This window comes from Falco rusticolus, chromosome 6 (genome assembly GCF_015220075.1).
Source record: "Falco rusticolus isolate bFalRus1 chromosome 6, bFalRus1.pri, whole genome shotgun sequence".
NCBI lineage: Eukaryota > Metazoa > Chordata > Aves > Falconiformes > Falconidae > Falco > Falco rusticolus.
This window is the reverse complement of record NC_051192.1, coordinates 7,013,938-7,041,750: the sequence shown is the minus strand read 5'-3', so window position 1 is coordinate 7,041,750 and position 27,813 is coordinate 7,013,938. Positions and strand designations below refer to the sequence as shown.

Sequence of the window (27,813 nt, the reverse complement as noted above, 5' to 3'; positions counted from 1 at the left end):
CTTTTAGTCTTTGAATTCTTAACTGTGACTTCAGCTCCTCCACCCTAAATTGCCATGGTTATGCAAAGGCACCTGGAAGCACCGTAAGTTCCTGTACTGGAATGGAGCACAGCAGTCTTAACTTTTCTTGACTTTCTGTCCCTGGAGCTCAGGTCTCCTTCCTGTGGCTTTGTGGCAAAATCATGGAAAGTTAAAGATGATTTGATACGTGAAGACTTCCTGTCCCTCTAACATCCATCTGCATTTCTGAGATGGAAGTGTTGGGTCCCTTTGCTCCCCTCCTTTGCCCATTTTTTGCTTCATTTCCTTTAGCTCTTTCTGCATCCTCAACCTAGTTTATTCCAGTTGGACATCAAAGTAATAAAGCAGAAATGAATCATCCATGCATCTGATGAGATAAAGACATCTTAACATGAAGTTTTATTTTAATTGCCTTTTATGGAGCACAAGGGAATTCAGAAAGCTCATGTGGCTATTTTGTAGTTATCTGTGACTAGTAAAACTGGCCATTCCCAGAAAATGATAAACCATAAAAAACCTGCATTTTGACAATTGAGAAAGGAAAAATACATAAATGAAGTCTCATTTTTCATATTATTTGGCTACATGCCAAAGCATTTTAAGTACTTCAGAACTGACCAACACATTTACAGCATGAAGCAGTAATAAAGATTTAAAAATATTAATTTAAATTTTCACCTTTCTCAGAAGCCAAAATACATGTTTTAAAAAAAAAATGGGGTTCCCTTTTAGAGAGATTTGATGAATCTGAATCTGGGTGCAACTTGATTAAATGAGGTTCTCGATATAATTTCTATAACTTATATGGTGTTCACACACCTGAATCCTCTTCAAGGCTGGAGCATGAAATGGTTAAGGCACTTTCTCAAGCCCTTGCAGGAATGGTGTGTTGAAACAGGAGTAGACCATCTTCCTGGTGAAAGTCACTCTGGTACCATAATCACAACAGCATCTGCTGACACTGCTATCCTTGGAAGTAGATCTGTTCCTGACACTCTCCTGGTATAAACAGGTGACTCCAAGGGCGTAACACGTCCAAATTTAATTTGGGTATCTCTAGCCAAGCAATGAACTGAAAAATAGCTAAGTTACCTGGGAGATGTTAGTTAGCACACTTCATAGGAAATTGTATGGCTGTAGCTCCCTACCGGGCACAAATTGTAAGGAAAATTTTTGCCTTTGAATTATTCATAGGGTAAAATCATTCTTCACAAGACTCACTTTCTTGCATGTTATTGAAGGTGGCTTTGTACGTGGATACCTGGTAGGTCCTCTTTGTACCTTAAAATGAAAGTTTAAAGGATTTTATAGACTTTTTGATTATTTTAGTAAACACAGATTACTTTTTTTATTATCATTGTTGATTTATGGGTATGTACAACTGGAGTTGTCTGTCCAGCCATTTATTTCGTAAAGCCCTTTATGATATACAGGATCATTTAAATACTTTTATCTGGAAACCTGGAGTATTTGTAATAATTGAAGAAGATGCTTTTTTCAGTGCTCACTATGATGCTACGCTTTAGAAAGTACTTATCTTTTAGGGAAGAAAGATTGTAAAAGCTCTGCAATGGAGAAGACAGACATTAGTCATTCAGGCCTAAGAATGATGAGCAATGCTTAAACTGAAAATATGTCTGAGACTCAGTCTCTCTTTAAAAGGCATTATTCTTCCTGCCTGGACTGCATCTTAGGTTTGTTTCTTCTCTCTGTGACCCTTTCCTTTACCCTTTTCCATATGTGATACCCATGCTCATACCACTCCTGCCTTCCCTCTGCCTGTATCCTCTTCAGAGCCAGCATTTCGGAGCAGAGAAATACACAAACCATTTATTCATTCATTCATCCCTTTCCTGCCTCCTCCTTGGTTGCAAAACGAGCAGGAAACTGTTTGTGCCTGGTGACTCACCATCAGATTTTACGAGGGGATTATGCTGAACATCACGATTCACACACTCTCGGCTTTGTTGGAGGTCAATGTCTTGGCAGCATTCCCCTGTAAATACCATACAAGTAGTGAGGTGTTGATCTCCAGAGCTTTAAGTCATTTCTACCTTCCATGGTAGTGCTGTGTGTCTTGTTCAAAACAGTTGCCAACAGGGGGATGAGGTGACCGTTTCTGTCTCTGTGTCGAACAGAGAATGACATTCCATTTCAGTAGCAGCCTCCTCTCCTTCCCTTCACCCTGAAGCGTGCACTGGTTTTTACTTTCCTGAATTCAAAGAGCTGTTGAGATGAACACAAAATGTGATTAGATATTGTTCACGGCCTTTCTTTTTGTAATTCTCCTTCCCTCTTACCACGCCGTTGCTTCCTGTGCCTTTGTATCCATGCTTGCATTTTCTGTGGCCTTCCTTCAGGGTGCTAATCTTTTGGGTCCCTTAGTTTGAGGAGATATTAGCTCTTTAGAAATCAGGGAGATGCCTATGAATTGAAAAGTTAGGCTACAGATTCCCAGCTAGGGATTTGGCATTTATTTGTTTGTATTCCTCTTAACACTTTCTGCATATTTATGGGCACATGGACATGATGCAGCTGTAGTAAGCTGTGTATTCAGTAGCTTATGGGGAGGTCCAAGAGGCAGTTCTGCAAGAAGTAACACAACTGCCTAATTAATTTTGTTTTCCTGAGTTGTGCCAAAACAGGAGTTAATTTCTTGCAGAATGAGCCACTGTAGAGGTTGTACACGGTATCTTGAAAAGCAGGTCAGCTGAAGGTTTACCAACCCTGGAAAACAAGAAGTGTCCCATACAATATCCAATATGCATTGATACAAGTTTGAAGATGTTCTTTTTTGTGTTGCAATAATTTTCAGATTTTAAGAAAGTTAACTTGCTTATTTCAGTTCTCAAATGCTTTGTTCTCCTTGAAATATTAGAGTAGAAAAGCTGAGAAAAACTTCCAGACATGGATAAAGGTTTCTGCCATCTGACACCCCCAGTCAGTCCTACTCCTTCCTGATGCCCATGTGCGACTCTGCTCCTGCAGGACATTTGCTTGGAGCCATTCTGCCTCCACTGGAAATACAAAATTTCTCCAGATCTCACTGGGAAGGCGAAGATCATCTGGCTTGGGAAGGCTGTCACATGGATGAGCTCTGCTACCACCAGACATGCCACTGGATGCTTTGTTTAGATTGCTGACAGAGACTGCCAGGATGGCTGTGATGGGGTAAGATGAAGAGCATTCTGCAGGTCATCCATCCAGCCCTGGGGACATGTAGTTTTGGGTAGAGCTTAGTGTAGAGATAGATCTTCCCCTCTCTCAATATCTAATATCTAGTCAATAAACTCTCTGTACATAGGAGAATAGTAACAGACCATTCTTCTTCCTTCACAGCAATGTTCTTTTTCTTTTGTGACTTGTTTTCTTACAGAAGAATAAAAATGTGCTTTTTAAGCTCAGTTGCATACCTTTCTCACGTCCTTGCACATAAAAATCATCCGTTACTAAAATACTGCTGTTCCCTTTGGCTGCTTTATAGACTAGTGTATAAAACACCTTCCCCCCCCCCCCAATATAAGGATGTTCAATTAGATCTGGAATTTAAAACAGTTTGCTCTGTAAGCAAAGAGGGGATTTCTTTCCTGTCTTATGCCGTCTCCATCTTCCTATCCTCCTCTCTCAGGATGGACACAATTCAAAAAGGGCAGTGCTAGAACAGAACTGCAGATGTGTCTGGTGCCAGCAGGTGGGATGGATACAAGGCAAAACAGATAAATGCCGAGTGTTTCCCAGCTTTCTCTAGGCATTCTTTCATTACCAGTGTCTGTTTACCTATTCATCCTGAAACTCATGGAAACCTCACAATTTGGGTATTCATATCTGCATTCCATTTTGGAGAGTTTTTACTGAAAACTGGGGAAAAAAACCCCGCCACCGTGTAAAGAGGGTGTTTCTTCATTTTGTATTATGACAACTTCATTGTATCTGATATTACAAAAATTGATTAACCTGACATTAGAACTGCTCATTCTGGTGAACATACTTAATCAAATCCTCTGAGTGGCAAAGTTTGCTGATAGTGTAAACCTATTTGGGATAGCGAGGGGAACTGTAAAGAATTGCAGAGGGATTTTAGGAGATGGAGATAATACCATACACAGAAGCCACCACCACATGGGGCTCAGTGATTTTGTCAGGTGTCTGGAGGCTGGAAAAAAGGTGGGGTATGCTTGGTGGTGGCTTATGTTGCTGCCTGAACATTTGCTTTTGGCCACTGTTGGAAGTGACAGGCTGAGGTCACTGGACTCATTTCTGAGGCCGTGCAGTACCCTTATGTTCCTACAAGTTTCTGAAAAGGCAATGCGTTTAAAAAGCCAGAAAAGCTGTTTCAAGCATGAGAAAGAACTAAGGAAGGGAAAAGCCTGAAAACAAAACAAACAAACCATCCATGTGTAAATTTTACTGGGGGAGAAGCAACTGCAATATGGAGAAGTTATGATGTAGTTCCTATTTTCTATGCAATAAAATGTATAAGCCTCTATTTCTTATTAGTAGGTCTTCAGCTGTCTTACTTTGGTGGCCTGTGCCCTGTTTTGTAAAGGAAGATGTTAGCATCTTTGGGAGAATTAAATGTTTTCAGGTCACTGGGCAGGAAAATCTTTAGTTTGGCTAGATGTACAAAGTGAACTTAAGCACAAATTCCACAAGATGAGATTAAAATCATACATTTACATTTACTGTCTTTTAGAAACTTCTTGAGAAACAAAATCTGTTACAAGTAAAATAGTTTGTTTTGCCTGGACAGAGATGGTCGTTAATGTTTGTTGATTTATCATGGTCATTATCTAAAATACAAGCACAGTTCCTTGTCACCAGAGTGTCTGAGGAACTGCTGGTTAACTCTGCTTGGAGGGAGAAGTCAGTGTGTTCCAGAGCTCACCCTGTCAGAATTGTCAAGTACTGTTGGAATTACAGGTGTGGATGGTATTGATCTTTATTGATTACATCCAGGTATCTTGCAACTAAACTCCACATAGGCAAAATGTATTTCCCCCTCTCTTTTTGTCTTTTGCTTTTTTTACCTGGAGAAGCCAGTCTCAGACATCACCCCAGGGTTGTTAGGGGTTTGGTATCTACTTCCTCATCAGCTTTGTTCAGGATGGTTGAGCATCTCACTGTTTTCATTGATTCATGGCTGATTTGCTTTAAAAACAAATGATTTGGTTTGGTGTTGGGTTTGGGGTGTTGTGTGTGGGGTTTTTGTTGTTGTTGCTGTTGTTGGTGTTTTTTTTTTAAGGAACATACAATCTTCAGCTCTTCTGTTTCTCTGTATAACTGGTACATTGTTTGATGAAGATACTGGTGCAACTAAGAAATCTACCACTTCAAGTTAGGAGTTTTCTACTGTAGAATACTCCTTGCGTTTGTGGGTTGTTTTTTTTTTTTGTTTGTTTGTTTTGTGGTTTTGTGGTTTTCTTTTTTTTAAATACAGCCAAATAGTCCCTTCTGAGGCATCAATTGTGTCACTCAAGACTTGTTTTACTCTATCTCTCATATACTTTAATCTGTCTGATTTTGAACTACAGGTTTTAAAACTAAAAAAAACACCTGTCCAGTGAAGTCATGATCGCTGTCAGTAAAAAGTATTAAGCCTACCCTTAAACTTATTTTACCATAACGTAATCTATGTTTTCTCTCATTTTGTCATAGTTTTGTCACATTTGCAGTATATGCAAATAAGATTTGGATGGAGAAATCAGAAGATTTGAACTCAGTCAGTGCTTTAATTTCTTGCAGCTATGCATTGCACATTTTGGTTAAAAGCTTGCTAAGCTTAGTGCAGTGTTTCTATTATTTTAAATGTTTGAAATTTGCTACTGAACTCAAATTTTGACACCATAGCAATGGACGTTCCGTGAGTACCTAGAAGATTAATAGGAATTTAAGATATATGTTTCTAATCATTTACAGTGGAGAATAGGGTTGAATTTGATGCCCCCCTTCTATGTTGTTTTATTTTTGCATTATAGATGTATCGTATAGAATGCTGTAGTATTTGAAATCTTGATTTCCTGTAGTTTACATGACTTTGCAATTTGCTTTTTTAAAAAAGCAAATTGCAAAGTGAATGAACACAGGCTTTCTGTGAAGATTGCCTGGGAATAACATAATCTTTTTATTAAAAACAACAGTGGTAGCAAAATACTAATGAAAATGAAACACTTATAAGGCATTCTTGGTTATCAGAATTATTTTTTTTAACAAGGCCTCCAGTCTTTCTTAAAGACAAATGCTACAAAACACAAACCTGAGTAAAATACATGTCCCCCCATCCTCCCTTATAACTTATACTGTGGAAACAAACTTACAAATCTGTTTTGAGTGTGTTCAAAACCCAGAGTAGTTTTTCAAAAGCCTCTAATATTTTAAAAAGCTTAGATCTGAGAAAGCAATATGGTTAAGCATCTTCTATGTGAAAAGGATGGCTCTTAAGCAAAAAACATGTCTTAAAATTTTGAAGTTTTTTAGAAGTTGCAAGTTCCAGGATGCCATGTGCTCTGGAATGTGCCTGAATGAAATAGAGATCACATGTTACACACAATCAGATCTGTAAAAAAAGAGAGAGAGGGGGAGAGAAAATAAATTGTATTTGTTTAAATGAAATAAATACTTCCTAATATTCCACCAGGGTAAAACAATCATAGCTGCTTCCCACCTCCCCCCCCCCCTTTACCCTTTTGCTACCAGTTGCAATACAGGATCACGGTTTTGTACTCTTGTAGGATTTGTTAAGATCACAATTATCCTGTTATTTTGTATGAAGCACAGTTATAAAGCTGCATGGTTCTGTGGGTAGTGTGGGATAATGGTCATGAATAAGAAGGACAGAGGGATAAAGTTGTGACCATAGAAGAGTATTGTGTTTTAATGAAAACATCTATCTATCTTTATGTTCTATTGAATAATTCTGATTGTTTCATTATGAGATGTTGAAACAGAAAGCAGAAAAAGTGTAATCTGTCTTTTAAGCCTTAACCAGCCTTGAAATCATTCTCCTCTGAGTTAACTGTTAGCTGACAGCAAGTGTTGAATGTTTCTGTTCTTCCCCTTCAACAGTCGCCTGTTTCAGAGGGTAGAGGGAAAGGCAGGATAGTGTGGGTGAATACGTGTGACAGCACGTAGCAATGCTTACCGTTCAAACAGATTTCTTCCCACACTGCCTGACATCCTTGATGCAGGTGGAAATCTGCCGGCCCGTCCATAGCAGGAGGAGCGAGGCTTTGCTGCTGCGCTCACAGGGATGGTACGGAGCATGTGGGCCACATGCTGAACTCTTCAAGCCTGGTTACCGCGGAAATAAAGTCAGCATTTGGGCTGGGTTTTTTAGGGTTTCCTCAAAGTATAAATTTGCAATGACTAAAGCATTCTTTCTGGATCTTTGGATGCAGAAAAGGTCCATTGGCATAGAAGCCTACCAACTGGTTGAATTAGCAAAGTTACCCACTGAGAAGAGAGGTACAGGAGTTATTTTGTTCTGACTGTACTTATATTGCTGTCTCTTACAGACAAGCATTTGTACTTGCTTCATCTACAGAAAAGGTACAGGATAAAGCAGAGGATGGTGTTTTACAGAAGTTTATCAGGACTGAAAACTACGATTTCTCTTTCCATTTCTATGTCTAATTCCTATTCTAATGAAGCACAAGAAGAATGATACAGTTCTTCAGACATCTACTTGAAGTTTATGAAGTGATTATCCCTCCATGTATAGCTTGTCCTTGCTTGCCTTTTGGAAGCTTTTCTAATATCTGATGGTTAGCCTTTAGCTCATAGTTTTTATAGGTTTAGCATAAGCCTTTAATCTCTCTTTAATGATTTTTGTGTGTAACTTATAATTATTACCAATAAAGCTACCGCATAGCAAAGTACAGTACATCCTTGTAGTATCAGAATTCTTTATCTTATTTTTGCTGTTAATAAGATATAAACAAAGAGTGCCTGTCTCTTTTTATTTCCCCCCCAAAAAAGAACCTTCCTAGGCACTATAATAGCACAGAGCAAGAGTAATATAGAGAAAGAATATTCAGATTTGGCTGACATCTTGGTCAGGGAAGCAGTGTTAATTTTGAGGGAAAAGGTTGCTGAGCTGGGAGTTTTTTCCTCCTCTTTTTTTGTTGCCTAGGGTTAAGTTACAGTAAGAATTATACTAAAACAGTAGTAAAAATAGGTTTTTAAACGTTGAGGTTTATCACCTGTATAAAAATCAGTAATATAATTTGACTCTCTGGGGTTTGTACAATATGTACTTATGCTGTAATAACAGAAGACATCTGCTGAACTAATTTGCTTCGCAATTTAAAGAGCTGCATATATTGTGAACCGAATATTCTGTTACCTCAAAGCCTTCTGAACATTGTTTGTCTTATTCATTATAGCAAAATTACTTGTTACTTAGAGATCTTGCTATACAGGTTTTTTTTACAGAAAAATAAATGTAATGAAACTTTCTAACTCTACTTTCTTCCCATCTTTTGTGATTTTCCTCCTACTTCTAGGATGCTACCTCCAATACAATTCTTCTTGCAATTTGCTCACTATGCCTCTGGTATCTCCATTAGTTTTTTGGTCCCTCAGAGGGAAAAGCTCTGACAAATGAGCCAACTGACTCCTTTCCCCAAGAGGGAGAGAGTAATTTTCCTGGCTCCTATAATTCCTGATTTGAGGTTCTAACCTTTGCTCTCCCCAAACCTGCCACTCCAAACAGGCAGCCTGTGAATCACTTAGAGCATCACTAGCAAGATTCAGGGTAAAGCAACACTTCAAATGTTCAGTAACTCATCCAGGTACAAGGTGGGTGAGGTAGAGCATCAACACTTTTCAAGCTCTTTCCAATCGTGTTTTAAAAAATATTTTTTCTGGTGCTGTCTTCTGCATCCTTTGAGAAGTGCCTGTATGTTTCTAGCGTGGACCTCTGTCTGCCTGTAAGGTTCCCTGAGGGGTTTTGGCTGATGCTTGACACTACCACTGTAAGTGCATCCATGCTGGCTGTGCTTCACCTGCTGGTATGGCTCAGCAGAAAGCAGCACCAATGCCCAGACTTGAGAGCTCAGTACCTCTCTTATTGTCAGTCAGCAGAGCAGGATGTGAAGTTTTGGGAACATATTTGACTACCTTCTGTGTTTTGGAAAGGAAAAATACCGGGGCAGTTTGTCTTGTCAGTAGTCCTGAAATTTTTCTGTTTTGCAATAAGCTGCTTTCTTACGCCACCCCTACTGCGTTTTTTTGAGTTTCAGTGATGCAGATGAGTTATTTTCCATTCTGAAGTGCAACTTTTCTTTCCTTCTCATTGTATTTTTTGGGAGGTTGGGGGCGGGGGTTAGGAATTAGCATTTCACACCTACATCTGTAGAAGAAAACACTAAGTGAGATCAGGGGGTCCAGAGGAAGGCTTTAGAGCACCCAAGTATATGACCATAAGGGAATCGGAACTAATGAACACCAGACAGACACGTAGCGTCAGAAGTTGCTAGGTGAAGACAACCGGCGCAACTAATATGAAGGCCATGAATGGAAAGACAGTTGAACAGTTTTATTTATAAGGTCATGATTAACATCAGTCTGTGCACTGCATAATGGCCAGTTACTGACTGCTTTAATTACCTTGTATAGTGGGACTTCATCCTGTAATCCACAGACTCCGAAATGGCTGCTTTCTTTCCTCTACATCTTAAATTTTATCATTGCTCCCAAAAAACCCGGGTTGGTTTTTTATTTTTAATCCTAATAAGCGTGTTTGGTGCGTATTTGCTGCACCAAGTTGCATGTCCTGTCTACCAGTGATAAGGAGGGCGAATGACCTTTCTGAGGAGGTAAAAGCAGTCTGTCACCCCCCTCGCTCCTGGGTCCACATCCACATTGCTGGTGTTGATGTGTGTTGAGGAAGAGGTGCCATGAAGCTGTTCCAACCTCATTTCTCTTAGGCAGGTTTTATTACAATATAATATAGGTGATATTTCAGGCTTTATTTATTTTTTCCACGAGTGATGATATGGCTGGCATATTTAGTTTTATTGTTAATTAACACCAGTTCATTAAAGGATTAGTTCTGCGGGCACATGCTAAGCACAACCACATGGCTGCTGTGTGAGGGTAAGCAGGCCAAGGCAACCGTGTTCTGCTCTCAGGCTCCATCCACAGTCCCGGATAAGGATTCTTAGAGAAGGATTTCTTAGAGAAAGAGTAATTTTCTTTTGTTCTTAGCTTGGTGGTTTGTTGTTGGGTGTGTGTTTTTTTTGTGTGGGTTTTTTGTTTGTTTGTTTGGGGTTTTTTTGAAGTGTTATTGCTAGATGGTAGAATATCTGCTCAAACCATCAGTTCTACTTTATTCATTGCCCTTCTTCTTTATTCATATCTCACACAGGCGAAAGGTGATAAAATAACAGTACAGAAAAAGTTTTTGGTTTGGTTTTAACTGTTGTGTAGCACAACAGACTGCGCAGGAACTTCTGTAGTTCCCCAAAATATTATGTGTTTTATAGGATATGAAGATACAAACGCTTACTTTGCCAAGCACTATCAACAGCAGTTCAGAGAGTCTAAATGTGTTGAGAAGCAGTATTTTGACATGTGACATTTCCTTTCTGTTGCTCATATGGTAAAAGTATTCTGGTGGGTCAACCCTATTTCTGCAAGGTGGAAAAGAAATCTAACGCTATTCCTCTAGTGTAAAAAGAAAAAAATAGGTAAGTTGACAGGGGAAGAGCACGGTTTTTCCTGATGGCTGTTGGTCAAGAATCTGTGAGAGTCTGTATATTGCCGTGAAAGTTAATCTTGCATCATAGGAAGGACATGCACCACAGCGCTGGAGAGCGAGTGACCGTCACGTCCTCATTAGGTATTTGCTCAGAACAGAGCTCTCGCAGGAAACGCATTAGCCCTGGTTCTTTGCCTGATGTCCTGCTAATGGAAGAGAGTGAGTGACAAGGGAAGTTCATGGACTGATTTAGGAGGGAAGTCTTTTTAATATTACACAGCTCTTAAAAATTATACTCAGATGGTATTAAATGCACAGTTTATTACCGTGCGTACAAGAAGTGATATGCAGAACCTCTTAATATAAACTGACATGTTAATTTCTCTGTTCTGTTCTCTTACAGCAGCAAAATGGTATTTTTCCCCACAAGCATCTTAAAATAAGTATGCAGACAAATATGGACTTAGGTTTGCAAGACTTCATGCAGATATGAAATAAATAGCCTAAATGAAGACCATGGTTTGAATGGGAAATCAAGAGCAAAATATTAACCCAACTACTCCTTGAAAGTACGCAAAAGAAAAAACAGATACCACTGTGTATGTAGTGACTACATGGAGTCCTACCTAAATTTCAAACCAAATTGACACTGGTCATCGGTAATTTGTTACTAGAATTTTTAGTTTAAATTACAATAAAATCATAAATAATTTTACATACAGCATTGCAGCATTGTGGCAAATAACCTTTAAATTCATTGCAAGCACTGGATGAGGATTTAGTAAGGTGGGGGTTCATTATAGAGAAAAAAGTAAAGAAAGATGGAAGTGTAAATTATGTTTCACAGTTCAACTTGCTCTACCAGAAGCAGTATTCACTGTTCAGAGATTGCAGGTAAACAGTCCTTCCTTCCTGAGACTGAAAATCTGTTGTTTGAAAAGTTAGTATGAGCCACTTATTTGTGAAAATTCAGGTTTGGTGTTTGTTTTTGTGGGATTTTTTTTTTTTTTTTTTGAACAGTACATGCTGCCAGATGCACTTTTAATTAACAGTGCTCTGAATGCAGCTTCATTAGATTTATTTTTTTTGGACATCTTTTTCTCTTTGGAAAATTGCATTTTGGTGGAAAATAGTATTCTTCAGCTGAGTAGTAGATTTTTTTTGTTGTAAGTGTAAGTTGAATTGGTTACACTTTGAAAATAGGTCAGTGGCTAGTAGAGTTTTTATAAGGACTAAAAAGCACTTTATCAGTACTCATTAGACACTGTGGTTATAAGGTCTAACTGTTAAAACAAACAAGAGTTTCAAGCAATAATGTGCTACTCCATAATTTTAAAATATTGCATATTCATAACATTAAACAAAGTTTGATTAAAACAACAGTTACAATAGTTGCCAGGGGTCAAAATGTTTGGCCGTTTGGATATGATCCAGTTTTGTTCATTATAAGGGGACAAATGCATCCAGTTTCTCTTCCTGCTGTAAACAATATATTGTTATTCTTCAGTGTGTTATAATAATCAACTGATATTTAGCATGTCACTGGTGCAAATGTTAGCATAACCAAACCTAATGGGAGGTTTTAATTCAAATACACCCCACCCTCCCACCCCCCGAACATATATATATAAATAATAATCAGCCTGAATATAGTAAATGATTTAAAACAAGCTGTACGTTGAGTGTTTTATCATGAAAGCTCTTTAGTAGCGCTTGTATGCATTTACAGTGTGTCTGTGCTGGTTTGCACAATGTGTAGCTGGCAGCTACTTTTTCGTTGGGGTTTTGTGTTTTCTTTTTGTTATGTTGTACCAGGTAGTAACTGTGGGATTGACTCATTGAAAAAAAGCAAGAATGAGGATCAAGAACTGAGTTTAGAATTTGAGGTACACAGAATGTTCTCCTCTGTGAAACACTTTGAGCAAAAAGTTAGGTATCCAACATCTACATACGTATTGGATACTAAATAGGTATTTTGTCTCTGAGGGATGCACGCGTTGTAGCAGAGGCAGTCATGGAGTGAATGACCACGTGCCACTCTGCCCTTGCAGGTGAGCAAGGCTGGGACAGGCTTGTGTAACCTGACTGTAAAGGGTGTGCAAGTGACTCTGGGTTTTGTCTGTACAAGCTGAGCCATTTGCAGTTAGCAATTCAAAATGAGTCTTTCAGCGGCTATGCAATATGCAAAATACTTGTAGTTTCTAATTAGCTTTCAGTGCAGGTTGCTTGTTTGGAAAAAAAAAAAACAACAAACCAAAAACAAACACAAAACAACTTTGACTTTATTTAAATGACAGCTTAGGTTTTGATAGAGAACAATAATTGCAAACTACTACTGTCAACAATGTTCACTTCCTTCAAAGCAACTTTTCTAATTAATGAAATCAGTTGCTGGTTCATGTGCCACCTGGACACACGTATCTCTGCACAGGACCCTCATGAAATTGTGATTTTTTAGACTGGCTTTTGGGGAGATGGTAGAGACATATATACAGTCTAAAAACATATCCGCATTTCTGAGGTGTGAATCTGGGATAAATTTTAACTTCATCCTCAGAGATCATCCAAGTCTTTTTGTATCCTACTGACCTTAGAACCTCTCAGAGCAGGCTGCCCTTCATATTGGAGGTGGTTACTGGTGCCCATCCCTGCGCCCGTACTGGGACACTGGTGACCTTGTGAGGGCTGGCTGCAGGGATATGTGGTCCCAGTATCACGGGGATGCACAGGGGCCACTCTTTTTCATGTAGTTGTACATGTGACTGTAATTTCAACCAGATTTTTGTGTCCAGCAGTAAAGTCATAAATGAACTCTTAACTGTCTACTTGTGCCACTGGAGTGCTGGGAAAGATCAAGGCTCTGGCTACGATGAGCAGATTCTTAGTTGTTTGCATTTCAGGTGTTTTGTAACTTTCACTAATATTTAGTAGCTTCCTTAAAAAGCCTCTGTAATGTGAATACTACTTTATTTGGTTTTGTGTGTACTCGAAAAAAATATAAGGATGTTAATCCTTGCAAGGTTTATTGTTCTTTTATATTCTTAAAGTATTTGAAAACATCAAAGTATTTTTATGGCTTTTAATTTTATGGGCAGTCAAAATACCACAGGAAGGCCAAAACTTGTATTGTTTTGGCTCTGCAGATATCGTCTTGAGGGATTAAGGCAGTCAGCAGAATGTGTAAACACCATTTCCAGCTTCTTAAGTTGGTCACTAAAGCATCCTTAAGAGCAGCTAGGGAATCTAGTCCTGCAAGGCAGAGCCCTCAGTCGCATTATCGAGTGACGGTCAGGGACTTCGGCTAAAACCTTTTCGTAACTTCGCACTTTGCAGCAGTGAGTCAATTCTCTTGCATTTGAGACCCAGTGACTGATCATGTGTATGTAACTAGTCTATTGACATATTAAATAGAGTGCATTTGCTTTAACCACAAGTTTACCTTGAGTTAAGACAGTGTAATCACTTAAATAAAGGTGTAGTTATTCAGAAATTATAATGTGACTGCAGCAGTTACCTGCCCAGGCCCTGCTGATGACTTGATGACTTTCTACATTCTGCAGCTTCTCACACTGCAAAGAAGAATATTGGAAGTCTATGAAAATTTTGGGGAAGATCCTGCTTTAGTGGAAAGGGGAATATATGCCAATATAAAAAAAAAAAAAACAAACAACAAAACAACACTCTTGGAGTTCTCACATTAATTTTATATTTTTAAAGGAAAGAACTGGGAGAGTGGAAAATTTTCTCCTTACAGTTTCCTTAAATATATAAAAAAAACCCCCTAAAACTCTAACTTTTTTTTCCCTATACTTTTTATTGGGGGTTTTTTTGTTGGTTTGGGGTTTTTTGTGTGTGTGTGGTTTTCTTGCTGTGTGGTTGGTTTGGTGGTTACCCCCGGGTTGGTTTTGTGGTTTGTGGTTTTTTTTTTTTTGTTTTGTTTGGGGTTTTTTTTTTTTTTTGACCTGGAAGGAAGTAATTTAATGAAGTCTAAACCTGTTCAAGGAGCAATGTAGGGAAAAAAGTAATTATCTGATTACCCACCTCACTGTCTTGGCAGGGCCAGACTGATGCCCTTTCATAAGTTCAGAGCTGGAAATGATGAAAAGAAAGTAATTTGAATAAAACAAGAAATCGATCACTTTAAATAATTACTGGAAGAGCTTATCATAAAGATGTTTGTTCTTGCAGACTGTGGGGAAAAGAGAATATCCTGTAAAAGATCCCAAATATCATGTCAATTCTGTCCGACTTTTTTCACGTTTTATTTGAATTTAATTTTGTCTTTAAAAAGCCTTAAATTTTAGAAGTTTGTACTGCATAATACATTGACATACCAAAGCTGTAAACTTGCAATATGGTGTTAAAATATTAATGTATTCATCTAAATACTGTCTTCACTGTTAAAATATTTTTCAAAACAAGGGTGTAGTTTGACATGCATTTCAGTAGTAGCAGTGGCAGGTTAAGCAGTTTATCTTCTTCTCTCTGTGCCTATACGTGCGCTACCCCATTCATTACACCAGTGTTGTGGGTTTTGTAGGCAAGTGGTGAACCTAGTGTGGAAAACAAACCTACCTTTTTTTTTATTAAAAAAAAAAAAAAGTTTTTGACAAGTTATTTTTGAATTGGACCAGTTCCCCACTCCTGTTCCCTTGTGCTGATAGTGGAGACATGAGTTGTAGCAGTAGCAAGCAGCCTGGTGTAGGATCTCTTGAACGTTGCAGATTGTCTGAACAAAGCCCGATTATACTTGAAAATGGGTAATTTTTGTCCTTGGAAAGGGCATTAGAAAATGAGTACAAAAGTATTTAGAAGAACACACATCAAAAACTATTGTACCTGAGTAGAATGCATTTTCCTAAGCATATTTGTTTTGAGTTTCAGGCAAGTCTCCACCATGATAAAATATTCTAATGTTGAAGACAATTAAGAATTTATTTTCCCTGTAAAATTAACCTGGGTAAGAGTTGATTGTAGCAGATTTGTGTGATGACATTTTTCTACCCATCCAGTTTTCATAAACTTATGTATCACTTGGCTGAGCCTGTAATTCAGCATTTCTAATGGGTTTTTAGAGAAGAAATGCAGAACAGAAAGGTTAAAGGCTTGCAAGGGTCATGTAGCTGCACATAAGCTATTAACTGAGTTTAGATGTAGGATTTCAACAGAGGGTGGCAAAAGAGTGTGATTGATGCAGGCAAAGATAGTCTGTGGGAAATGGTCAGAAAATTTTATTCATTTTACCTAAGCTTTGCTCATTAAAGGTGAAAAGAAAATCAATTCCGTAGCTTTTAAGGTCTGTGCAGTTCTATGAAAAATGTAAAATGTCACTTCAGAGAGATCTTTGAAATCTCAGTCTTTATCTGATGAAAAGCATGTTTTGGAACTCCCCGCCTTTAAAACCTTTCATGAGAAAGAAACCACCATGCTCGTATCACGCTTTCACTTTAGTCCTGACTTTCTTTTAACTTAAGATTTGACATTAAATATAACTGAGACAAAAAAAGACTCTTTTGAGAGGAGATACTTGAATACAAAACTATTGAAATGGCATGTTTCAAAAATGGTAGAACTCTCCCATCTCTTTTTTGCTTTGAGAAAAGAAAACAAAAACAAAACCAAAAACCAACACCAAAACAAAACCTAAAAAAAAACCACACCCAAAGACAAATTTCTCAAATTTTCAGTGTGAGCCAGAGTTTCAGGTTTTTTGCTGCATTTTCTAGGAATTGAGGAACCACGAGAGAACAGTTGTCTAAAAAAAAAAAAAAGAAAATATAAAAAATGAAAAAAATTGAGAAGCCCCACTAAGGATTATCAAGGAAAAAACAAGATGACTGATAATTGCTGACATCATATATTATTCAGTTAAACTTCATTGACTTTTACCTCAGTGCTGTACAGGCACTTGGCCTGGCACCCACCTCTTTTGCCTTTCTGCCCATTGCCTGTGTTTAAAAAGACAACTTTGAGATCAGATCCTCAAATGAGCTTTGTATAGGACCAACGAATTGGTAGGAATACCTTGCTGGTTGGTGTGATGATGGGTGTTCCTCGTGCTGCGTGCGCTCCTAACCCCAGTTAAGCAGCGTCCTTCTGTTAGAGGTGTTGGCATGGTCAGCTGCCTGCTGACACGTGTGCCGGGCTGCACTGGCAGCCAGCTGCCCGCTCACACGCGTGCTCTTCCCCGGCGTGCAACTTGGGCGTTAATTTTGGTGTGTTGGTGTTACACAGTGGTGCAATGTGCACTGGGAAGTCCTGCATAAAAGAAACAAAAAGGAGTATATATATATATAGTGCTTGAAAATTTTGAGTAGAATGCTGATGTATAAATCTATTAAATTATCTATTAAATCTATAAAACTATCGTAATTAAATGACGATAATTTTTTAAAAAAATATTTGAATCCTGAAAATCCAGCTAAAAGCCAATAAAAACCTGCAAAAAGTACTCAAATGAAGTATCTGAGCAAAATGCATTGCAGTGGTTGTAAGAGAAGCTCTTGCTGCATGGCAATGATGTGCAAAAGTCTCTTTTCTAACTGTCTTTTTAAAAGTACGCTTTAAAGAGGAGTGTAAATTGTATTTTAAATAAGGAACACTCAGGTTTTACTGTTTCAATGTCTGATTATCTTTTGTGTGTTTTGTTCTTTGTTTGTTTCTTTGAAGATCTTGATGGTTATGGCAAAGTCTTTCATCGGCATATGGTATAGTGGGCTACCGGTTGGATGATTTACAGTCATTTGAAACATGATATGTGCTTCTCTTCCTTGTCCATGGTAAGTTTTGTTCCTGTACATACCTATTAAATGCTTGACTTCAGAGAAGGAACTAAAAGTTTGCAGTGACCCGCATTGGATGTCGTTCCCGATGTTTTTCCATAAGGACTAGCCTAGAGTTCTTTTACTGAATACATTAAACCCAATGCTTTTTCGTAAGCTGTTTGAGGATTTTCACAAAACTTAAGTTAAAAAAAAATAACTGTATTAAACTTTTGTCTCTTTTGGGTGATTTTAGAGCTGTGCAAAAGTCCTGATAACGTAGCTTGAAATGTTATCTTTTCTTTCAGCTTGAAAGCATCCTCATCTCCTTGCAGATTGTCTTAGTTCCAATTAGATTCCAGCCAAATGTTCTTTTTGGTATGACACACACCACAACATATTTAAGAACAAAATAACTATAACTATGTTACAAATATAATTCAAAATGCAGGGGAAAGAAATATTGGAGGAAATATTTAGAAAGTTTTCGGTTTTATTTTTGCACTGCTGCTATGTTTTGTGCCTACAATTAATCTGATTATAGTATCCGTGAGCAATGTTAAGTATTGTATAAACAATAATATTAACAGCAAGGCTCCTCATAGTGTAACTGAACTATCACTTCTGATTTACAGTCTCCAGACATGCAATAATGAGATCCAAAGAACTAGTTGTTCATTTGGCTAAACACATTGACAAACCAAATTTGGATATCAAAATGTTCCACTGACTGCTCTTTAACACACCAGAAATAGCAGCCCAGTCTCCTGTCCAAATATCAGGTTAAGCATTTGAGGTTAAAATCCTCACTCTCTCATTCTTTTGCTTTTTAAGGATTTTTGAGGTGGATTGCTCTTACACAAAAGTTTGTTTGTGAATGGTACTGAGTTTTTTTCTGGAATAGTTGCTAAGCTGTTGTTTAAGTCTGTCTCTAAATGTTTGTTACCTTAAGTCTGTGTCTCGGGTTCAAGTTAGAAAGGATGTGACATGACAGCATGGAAGGTATCCTTCCTTTTCTATTCCTGTTCCAGATTTTGGAGTCCTTAGAGGTACACAGAAGTAGTGAGAAAAGATGGGATGCAAGCACTGAGAATAGAAGAGGCAAATTAATGACGTTAGTCAAAGCCATTCTTATGATATGCTTAACTAGTGTGATGAACTAAGACAGAGGCAATACAGTTTCCAGAAGCGCGTTTGCCCTTGGTAATGGAAAGATATGTTTAAATATCCCATGTAAATACATAGAGATATTTATCAGCAAAACTGGCTACTATTATTTTTGGTGAAAGCAGGTATTTACACAGTGAAATGCACAGACATAAGCGCATCTTTTTCATCCTTCAGAGGGCATCTTCTGCCTGTCTCTCTGTTACCAATTTCAGCTAGCTTTGCCTTTCAAATACTGTCTCTCCCAGGTACTAACCATTCAATCCTGAAATAAGGGAGCCAGATAAATAGCAAAGAAAACATCATCTCACTTGTTTCCACTAGCAAACTATTGAGAAAAAAAATAAACAAAATATTGTTTGGTGGGTTATCTAGCACCTGTTGATTCTGCGAGGCAGTTCCCCGGGTATTCATAGAGTTCTGTGTTGTTCCCTAACCAGGCTTTTTATTTGCCGAATTAGCCGACCTGCTTCAAAGACTTGACCTTTTCTTTTCTCCTCATCCTTATCAGCAATGTGCCATACATTTCTGAGCCTGTTTTTGCATCCTGAATGTGCATGATTCATGATGAAATAAGGGCTTTGTGACAGGTCTGGTGGAAGAACTAACTTCTTTAAACAGGGAAAAGAATGTCTGTCCCAAATGTGTAAACACTGCAGGAGTTTGTCTGCTTTTCCAAAGGTCTGCCACACCACATTTTACTGCAATTATTCCCTGTGTCCACCAGGTTGAGAACTGGATCCAGGCCAGTGTTTCCTTTGTGACCAAAAACAAAAAACCAACAAAAAGCCCCCAAAACCCACCCCCCCCAAAAAGTGGGGGAAAAAAAAAATGGTCACATCTGAAATTGTTTAAGAAATGTCGTTTTATGTTACCCTGATAATTCAAAACCCACTCTGCTTGCTTTGGCAGTCTTTATTTGTCAGAATTGTTCCTCTTTGCAGTCAAACTCTTCAAGCAAAGATGATGTTTGTGTGGAAGGGCATCTTCATCCCCCCTTCACTATTGTATCCGGTCAAGACTGGCATAGGCTCTCAAACCCCAGTGATTTACCCCACTGCTGCTTTCTAACCAGATTAAAGCTGAGGTGAACATCAGGAAGTAAACTGAATGTCACCATGCATGATGTGAAACCTAGAGGATTTTCTACCCTTGCTACAGAAAGTAGTTGATTTTCTCAACTCAAAACTATCAAACCCCATGTACTGACCCTGCTGTACTGACACTAGGTAATGGAAAGCTTGCTTTTTGGATGCTTCTGCTTCTCAACTCTTGTTTCAACCTCTTTGAATGGCTTTTAATGGCTCACCGCAGTGTGGAGATAGTAACTGAAGTGCTCCATTTTAACTGGAAATCATCGCTAATAAGTGTTAAAAACAATACCTTTTTTTTTTTTTATTTGTACTGCTTTCTCCTTATTGTGGAAATTCAGGGTTCTCTAGACTGCTACTGATTTTGCTTAGGGCATTGCTCCGTCAGAGTTCACACAGATATTTCAGTGAATCTGGGTCCATCCCGCTTTGCCACCTGCTAGCAAGGCTTTCTGAAACGCATCGTCAGCTCCATTTGGGAGCCCGAATTAATGGCATAGCAGGTACACTGAAAGAATCAAAATGAAGCATGGATTCTTTATGGAAGTAATCACAATCCTGCTGAGAGAGATCCTGAACTGAGATGCCTGCAGCTAATAAACAGAAACAAAAGAATAACGGTTAGTGTTTTTCTTGAAAATTTCTGGTTTGGGTGAATTTAAACGAGGTTTTTAATGGTGCCTCAATACATTCAAATAAAATAAGAGCTCCCCTTTGCCCTTTTACTTTCATTTCCACGCACTTCTCTGTACTTCATTTTCAAGCTTATATTGTGATCCAGAAGGGCAGCACTATGTCAATTCTTGAATAAATTATGCCACAAAAGCTTCAGAAGGTGCAGAGAAACTAGCTTCAGAGTTAGACATTGGCTAAAAGAGGGTTCAGTAACTTAAGAGGCATTACTGCTGATTTGCTGCCTACTAATCATTTTCTATTAGTAGGGAATCTTGACTAATGATTCTCTATCGGTGTGTCCTGATTGATGTGCTAGTCAATGGATCAGTGCCTCGTTTTATTTCCTCTTAAAGAGCGTCCTTCTAATGTGAGTGTGATAGGATTTGGCTTCAAATGAACTGCTGCAAGCAATTTTTTTATTTGAATGGAGACAGGAATGTATTTTCACTTTCTATAGGTTTGAATTTGTGCATAGTTTTCTTCTGAGTTGTTAAATTATTTGAGCCATGTAACTACCTCTCTGGGCTTTTTTGCATTTTTTAAAAATATAGTGATTGAGTAAAGGTGCTTGGAATGAGAAGAGGCTCCGTGGTAACATTATTGTTGTGGTTAAATTCTATACTCTTTAGCTGCACCAGTTTCTTAAAGTGCTGGGTTTAAAGCTCCAGCAAACTTGGTTGAAAATATATTCAGTGAATTAATATTTAATTTTTAGCCTTTCTACTGTGCTACTATAAAAAAGCAATGGCAGCCATTTTCTACAAACAGCTAAAGGCTTGGGTTTTACTAGGGTGAAAAAAAAAAAAAAAGCAACATGCAAATACTAGTAAACTATTTGGTTTTGTCCTTAGAATGTTAATCTAGTTTGTTTTGTTAGTTTTTCTCAATAACAATTAGTGGTATAAGAATATACTGCAAGTGCTTCAGATCTGGGTTTTTTGGTTTTGTTTTTTTTGTTTGTTTGTTTTTCTATTGTCCTGTTATGAAGGTAAAGTTTCAAATGGAAAACCAAGATGCAGGGCAGAACTATCCAACCCTTCACCATTTTGATAGGGGAAGATCCTGGAAAGCTGGAAGGGTTTAAATGTTGTGAAGTCTAGGAGAGCCATCCCAGTAATCAACTGCCTCCGGTGCCCCTGTAGCACCAGCTCCTCCCCTCAAAGGTAGACCTTGTTGAGCTGCAGGAAATTAGTGCAGGTAACTCAGTGAGAGGTCTTTCTGAAGGGAAAGGTGGCTCTATTTTTCGATAATCCATAATCAAGCTGATTTTACCTGTTTCTGTTCTCACACTGGCATGCTCATAGCACTGAAATATATGTCCAGGTGGTCTGGCCAGCATCACTGGTGTACCAGTCTGTAGGTGAGGAGATGCAGCAGTTACGTCCTCACGGCTCCTCTTGGTTGGTGGTGACAGGTGAGTTTTGGGGAAGCTCTTTTCTATGACATAGGACACGACGATTGCTGTATTTTGATTCTTCACCTCAGAATTTTGGTTACTTCAGCATCTGTAAGTGTTAGATCTGCTGCCAGGTGTTCTCATAGTTCTCAGGGTGGCTGGGCTGGCAGGAGGTGGCATTGTCATCACTGCCTGTGGTGTCACCTCTCCTGCCTGCTTACACCGCACCCTGCTTTACAGTGTAATTAATTACACAGTTTTAATTCTGGATACCTAGCCTGAGAAAATATGTGAAATGCTTCCTATTCAAATAAGATCAGTCACCCAAAAATATGCTTAGAAAAGGGAACTTTGTTTCTTTTTAAGAAAAACTGAATATGTCTATCTCTTGTTTGGTGGACGTTGGCTGCTGGAGTCAGGTGGTACGTCCTGTATCCCTGAGAAGCCTGAGATTGATAACTCCCAGAGTTTCTCACAGAAAGGATTCAACGGGGTCTTCTGGGGGGGGGAAAAAAAAAAAAAAAAAGAGAGAGATTGAAGAAAAAAATGCTGCTTTGAGTGATCTGTAATGTTTTCTTTGTCCTTTCATAGTAAGCCAGCAAAGTTCCTTTCTGAATGCTTATTATTTCGGAGCTTTTGGAGTTTTATGTTACATAAATATATATGTTGGAACTAAGTTTTTATGTGAGTATAATTCTGAAATAAACAAGATAATATTAAGATATTTAAAAGCTACGTAGGCCCAACTGTGGGAGAGGAAAGAAAGCCTTTGATAGAGTAAATAATATTTTTCTAAAAAGCAGTTTAACAAAGACTGAATTACTCCCTCCCCCCAATCACCTAAGTAACTGGAATACCCATGAGTATTTATGAAGCCCAGGGACATGTTGGCTGTAAGGCCCTCGTGTTCCTCCCCCTCGAGGCAGGACCATCACCCGGACAAGCCAGCTGCAGCTCTGCCCTTGCCCATCCCCACTGCTTCTGGTCCCTACTCACACCAGGGCTTATTCTGTACCACAAACCCACCTTGGCACCTGGGGAACGTCATGAGGTTTCTGTTGGCCCAAACACCAAGAGGATAAAGGTCTTTCCAGCTAGAGTGACTGTCATCAGCCGTATCAGCACTCCCCTTAATTTACTATCAGTTGCGTATTTGCCAGTGGGACCTCTTTGGCAACCAGCAGGTCAACAGATGAAACTGTTGAACAATACAGACCACTGAAATTTATCTTTACATTGAAGTATGAATAAATTTTTCATTTTATTTTTAATTTTTTTCAACATACCAATGTTACTGTGTAATTCACCTAAATAGCAGAGGATTGTTATGAGAACACGTGGCGTAATTAAGCATATCATTTTAAGACTAATTTGAAAAGTAGCGTCACAAAACGTAATCTAGAAAACAGGTAGGAATCACTGTGGTTCTGTGATTTCCAGCTGATCAGATGCAAACAGTATCTGTATCTCCTCTAACTTTGATTATTCTTGTAGGCAGCATCAGCAATAGGAAAAATGGGAGAATGAGGAGACTAGGAGAAAAGATATAGCTTCTGAAAAGCAATTTACATTTCTCAGTTCAGGGAAACAAAATCTGGGCTTTTTAAAGGACTAATGAAGTGTTTAGAAGGGGAGGAATGAGATTCATAAGTTTAATTCATGCTGTTACAGCAGGCATCCACAGTTCAATTCTGCATTCATTGCTTTTAGATGAGTTCTGTATTAAATCCCAGTGAATTTATTCAGAAATGTAGATAAGATTTTTTTTTTTTCTTTTTTAAAAGCTTCTAGTTATTGGCAGTTTGTTAGCTTGGATAGAATTATCTCATTGAGATCAGACCTGTTGCTAGAAAACTGGAGCAGTGCAGTTTTTTATAAGTAGATCTGTCATACTTTCTGCTAGAGTAACTACTGTTTGTAGATAATGTTCAGCTTTTCAGACGCTCTGGTTATGCTGAAATGGTATTTGATACCCTTTTTTACCAGAAAAATAACAAAGTTTGAGTAAACCAGCACAAAATCCTCAAAACTTCAAGGAACGTCTTCTGTGGAGTTGCTTTTGACAACAGCTACTTAATCTTTAATATCCTTCCCTGTTAGGTTTAACATCTGCTTTTCGTAAAACCAGGTAACACTTCCCCTTATCAGCTTTCCTCTTGTTTTTTTCTCTTTGTATTATACTGTTTTCTACAGCTTTACATAAACATGTCTTCTGGCTGCATTTTATGTGAATTGAGTGCATTTTACAGCGGTTTGTAGCACTAATTTGGGCTATAAATTTCTGTTGGTAAGCATTTCTCTCAGCAAATTTTAATTTTTTCTGCTATATTATTTGCTTAAATGTTGTAGTGAATAGATTTAGTATCAAAAGGAGTGATTTTCCGTGCTATTATTAAGGAAATAATAATTTAGGTAAATCAGAATACTGATTTTGAATAATTGGTACTTCTGGCTTAGTGAGACACGATATTTATTATTCTAAAAATTTTAGTATATGCTGTTATATCTCAATGTTAATTTGCCCTGTGTCATTAACTGATGTCTTTTTTTGTGTGGTGTATGCATATAGACATAACATGCACATATATCAAAAGGTGAAATAATAGTTTAAATTATCCAGAGACACTAAAAAGAAGTCGTTTGGGGGGGGGGGGGGGGGGGGGGGAAAGAGGATCGTCCTCGTGTGAGAGATAAGCAAACTTGGAAAGTAATTTCTTTCCTTTAAAATAAAACTTAAACTTTTTTTTTTTTTTGGTAAATTGCATGCTTTATCCGTGTTCTGAAGCCATTACTGTGCATCTCTTATTACACAGATCTTTATAGTAAAGATAGGATTCATCTGGTATTTCTCAGTTGTCAATGGGAAGATGCAGGCATCTCCAGAATGCAATTCCTCTCCCACATCGATCTTGGATACTTATCTTAGAAGGGGATCTATTACCCTCTGAAGTTGGCTGTGTATGTAATACTGTTTTTATATAGAGAGCAGACTGTTAACTTCATTAAAATTAGGAGTTTGGAAAAAAAAAAAAGTCAGGACAAGCGAGATGGTTTTGAACCATTTTCTACTTTTTCTATTTGTTACTGGAAGAGTAATGTCTGTCAATGATACTCATTTAACTGGTTTGTGCAACTTCTCTATATTGACTCCTGCGTCACCTCTTTTTTCAAAAATCTTAGTCCATCTTACTGTGTTTTTGTGGGTTTTTTTAATTTGTTTTTACTGTTTTTTCTATTTTGGACAAGCTTGTGCTCTCGTTGCCTTCCATGTTGCCTGTACTAACTGAACTACTGAAAATCTCTGCCTCTGTTAGACTATTTTGCCCAACACAGGATCAACTATGGAAATACAGGGATGCTTCAGCATGGCGTCAAACTAGAGTCTTGCCTATGTTTACTCATTACAGTAGCTTTTATCTACTGTCTTTGCTATGTCCTCTCTTTGGCAAGAGCTTTACCAGTTTAACATGTTTACATGTGTAGTTTTCCACAGATCGGACAGTATTCATTTTCTGCCCAAAGTGAAATGAGTATCGTGGTGCTCTGTTATAGTTAGCATTTCACCACAGTAACGTGGACATTTTAGTGGTGTGGAAATTAATTCCCACTGGAGAATATATAGCTTTATTCAGGACTTAATACTTACAGTCTGAGTTTCATCTTCAGCCATGTGAAGTTAATGGCTTGACTCTGTGTTACACAACACCTTTTTGTATAGTGATAATTAATCAATGCCATGCATTAAAGCTGAAAACTTTTGGATAAAAAATAACAGCAAAGTTTCAACCATTTCTACTAATAGAAAACGTGCCATTTGGGGTTGTGCTGACCAGATTTCAGTTGTTTTACATCTTGCATAATAACCTTCTTGCTGCATTTCAGTTATATAGTCTGCGGTTCTCTAATTCTTCCTCTAAGCTGTTTTGTTGCTTGGCACAGTTGAGCAGCTGCTGTGTTCCCTCCTCCAGGTGATTTCGCTTCAAATGTCTGGAAAAAAAAAAATCCTCTTAGAAACAGGTGACACCACAGTAACATGTAAGAGGTATTTAAATATCTCATGGTTCACTTTTTCTGCCTGAAAGACTGTTGATATTTTGGCTTTACTACATTAGAAAATAGAGGGAGCATTTTTCATGTTAGGAAAATAATTTAATTGCTTTATAGGCTGCCTAGCTACATAGCTATCAAAGAGCAGCTAAAGACTGTTGAGAGAGAGGATTTGTGGGTGTGACTGCACTCAGGGGAGTGGAAGGACTTGAAGGATCTGCCTCAAAGTGGTGAATCCTGTGAGAACTGAGGCCTCAAATAACCTTTCCAACAAGAACCTAAAGCAACACATTAGTATCTACAACAGGTGATGCCAATGAGTTTGAAAAGCTCAGATTAAATGAATGCAGGTGTTGGTGTTAGAAAATCAGGTCTCTCTCTAAAGAATGGTGCTAGTTACTGTCAAGGGATTGTTCTTGCCAAAAGAAGTTTGGAGGTAACTGAAATTGCAGTGCAACTCAGCTTTGTGTTAACTCCAGGTAAGGTTGTAAAATAGCAGTGCACATGATGTAGTTCTGAATGTCAGTCAGCCATGGGCAGGAATACTCTTCTGTTGCATTTGTTTGGAAAATTTACATACCTGATCTGATTCAAGCACAAGCTCGCCATGTTTGTTAAAGATCTAATACAGAGTTTTAAAATCAGAAGAACTAGAACCTGAGAATAAACAAATCAAATTAGATTTTTTTTTTTTTTTACAAGAAGTTCCTTTGCACGGTAAGGAAGAGCTTTTTCAAATAAACCCATAAATAGAGCCTTGGACTGTATGTAGAGGACACTATTTAAATCCTTTTAAAGGATATTAACATTGTAGATAATCTTATTAAAAAAGAAAGGAAGAAACAATGTTCTTGCACAAGTAGGAACTTTTGTTCATTGTTTTTGGGTGTAACCCAGCTGGACAAGAGGGACAGAGAACCTTTGGCCATTTATAAAAGGATGTGGCTTTAGGAAGGGGTGACTCAATTTCTGTGGGCAGAATGGACGTGGTGACTCCACGTGGGGTGACGCCGTCCAGTGCTCCTAGCCTTTTCTGGGTGACAGATGAAAGAAAGAAAAAGCTTGTAACTGATGTTATCCATGGGAGGGCTGCATGCATCCTCTGCCATTATGTATGTCTATAATCCTGAGCTGTTTATAAGATAAGAGCTAATTCAGCTGTTCCTGAAGAGTCATTGTTATTTCAGAGGATAAATAATGCTGTCATATTATCGTCACTTCACTGAGTATTATGAGACTGCTAACATTGATTTCCTCTCTATTTGGTTTGTTTAAAGAAAGCTATAAACCTTGCTTGTAAATTGTATTTTGCACAACTGCTTTTATACTACGTTTCTGTGAGCCATATAGTTGTTGACAGAGTTCTTGATTATGTTTGACTTTTATTTTTGCTTCTAGTGTTCTATGAACTTTGGATTGATTTCATGATTATAAGGTGTCTGATTACTGATAAGCTCCTAACTATCGAAAGGACTGGAATAAAGCACTCTCGCTTTTCTTCTTCCTCTCCTCTCCCTGTAGTTGTGTAGAAGAAAGCCAAAGACACCAATATTAACGTACACAATGTTTGTCATAATCTGGTTATGCTGTTGCTAAGAGTGCTTTAACTTGTTGAACATGTGTGATACAATGCACTTAAAAAGCTGTCTGTGCTCAGTCTGAATAAATTGTTGGAACAATTGGACACTTCTCAAACTTGATGAACTATATATTATTTTTTCAAATACATTAGTTAATCCTTAAGATTTTAGTTTCATGATGTGATACGTGAAAAATCAACTAAATGAAGAAATGTTTTTGTGATGGCATGGTTGGCCGTGCCGGCCAGGAACAGCACTGGACCATCAACTTGAGAAGGGCTCATTCTGCACTGAAGCTGAACGTGCTCCCCCTTTCCCTTCTCCCAGTCTCTGATCCCCAGGCAGCATAGGTGCACCAACTTCCAGTAATATTTTG

General features: G+C 38.2%; 1 long non-coding RNA gene across 1 annotated transcript in view; it reads left to right on the top strand.

Annotated features, from left to right (window-relative positions):
• Nucleotides 1–27,813, top strand: part of LOC119150530 — a 155,079-nt gene that overhangs the window by 72,519 nt on the left and 54,747 nt on the right. Inside the window, exon 2 of the long non-coding RNA XR_005105103.1 lies at nt 17,390–17,499. This is a non-coding gene — a long non-coding RNA (uncharacterized LOC119150530). The remainder of the gene's footprint in view (nt 1–17,389; nt 17,500–27,813) is intronic.